A 1947-nucleotide genomic window follows, 5' to 3' on the forward strand; every position below is an offset into this window, starting at 1 on the left:
CAAGGGCTTAATATAAATGTGCTTGGAGGTTGAAACAGATTATTTAAAGTAATATGTCTTTTCTCTTTTCAAACTAGGGTATCTAGAAGACAGTTTGTGCTACTTTTAAAATAAATATGTATAATAAATGGAAAATGTATAAGTTATGTGTGAACAAGATATTCTTTAAGGTGCTAAGGATGATGTATGACTTTATGTCATACCACCAAGGGCAGTCAAATATACCCTAAATAATGAGTGATGCACAATTATTGGGATTCTGAATATACATTCAATACGGCCAAAAAATGACAAAGGGAATAACAAAATGAAGCCATATATTACATATATTCATAAAATTAATCATAATCATATCAGGTCTAACAAGGGATTGTATTTAAAGAGTCTTATTGGAAAGTTTAACATTCACAAGCTTATATGAGACTCATAATGACCCTATGAAATGGCCATTACAAATTGAAGAACAAACGTTATTACTAAGAAACAAACATATAGTATAAATTATTGGAAATAATATACCTAGTAAGCAAATTTGGTTTTACTTAAAATATTCCATCATATATTGCACCGTATATTGATTTATTTTTTGCAGATAATCCATTTCTCATTCATCTCTTATCTCATTCATGAAATCATGAAGCTGAACAATAATGTGACTGAGTTCATTCTACTTGGGTTATCACAGGATCCTGTTAGGAAGAAAATAGTGTTTGTCACTTTCTTGTTTTTATATTTGGGAACATTACTGGGTAGCTTCCTGATTATTTCCACCATCAAGACCAGCAGGACATTTGGAAGTCCAATGTACTTCTTCCTTTTCCACTTATCTTTATCTGATACCTTTCTCTCAACTTCCATTGCCCCTAGAGTGATTTCTGATGCCCTTAGGGGAAAGAGCACAATCTCTTTCAATGAGTGCATGACTCAAGTCTTTGCATCACATCTTTTTTTGTTGTTGCCTAGAGATCTTCATCCTTATTCTCATGGCTGTTGACCACTATGTGGCCATCTGTAAGCCCCTTCGATACATGACCCTCATGGGCCATCGAACCTGTGGTGTGTTGGTAGCTGTGGCCTGGGTGGGGTCTTGTGTTCATTCTTCAGCTCAGATTCTTCTAGCCTTGAGTCTGCCTTTCTGTGGTCCCAATGTAATTGATCATTATCTATGTAACTTGCAGCCTTTGTTGAAATTGCGTGTACAGACACCTATGTGACCAACCTACTCTTGGTGTCCAACAGTGGTGCCATCTGTACAGTGAGTTTTGCCATGCTGATGTTATCCTATGCTATCATCTTGCATTCTCTGAGAAACCACAGTGCTGAAGGGAGGAAGAAAGCCCTATCCAACTGCATCTCTCACATCATCATGGTCATCTTGTTCTTTGGTCCTTGCATATTTATATACACATGCCCTGCAACTACCTTCCCAATACATAAGATGATAGCTGTGTTTTACACAGTTGGAACACCTTTGATCAACCCTCTGATTTACACACTAATGGATACAGAAGTGAAAAATGCCATGAGAATGTTATGGGGCAAGAAACTGACAACAGGTGACAAAAGATAAATGGAAGATAAATATGAAAATTTTCATATTTTTCTTCAAGTTTAGATTGACCTACAAGTCCCCAGAAAATATTATCTTTTACTGTCAGTTCATTTCACTCAGTCATATCTGAATCCTTGTGACTGCATGAATTGCAGCACACCAGGCCTCCCTGTCCATCACCAACTCCCGGACTTCACCCAAATTCATGTGCATCGAGTCAGTGATGCCATCCAGCAATCTCATCCTCTGTCATCCCCTTCTCCTCCTGCCCCCAATCCCTCCCAGCATCAGGGTCTTTTCCAATGAGTCAACTCTTTGCATGAGATGGCCAAAGTATTGGAGTTTTGGCCTCATCATCAGTCCTTCCAATGAACACCCAGGACTGATCTCCTTTA

At 38.0% G+C, this 1947-nt stretch overlaps 1 pseudogene; it reads left to right on the forward strand.

Annotated features, from left to right (window-relative positions):
* The first annotated feature begins 634 nt into the window (after positions 1-634).
* Positions 635-1570, forward strand: LOC113905154 (annotated as a pseudogene).
* Positions 1571-1947: the final 377 nt, after the last annotated feature.

The sequence above is a fragment of the Bos indicus x Bos taurus genome, chromosome 15, assembly GCF_003369695.1.
Source record: "Bos indicus x Bos taurus breed Angus x Brahman F1 hybrid chromosome 15, Bos_hybrid_MaternalHap_v2.0, whole genome shotgun sequence".
NCBI classification, from domain to species: domain Eukaryota; kingdom Metazoa; phylum Chordata; class Mammalia; order Artiodactyla; family Bovidae; genus Bos; species Bos indicus x Bos taurus.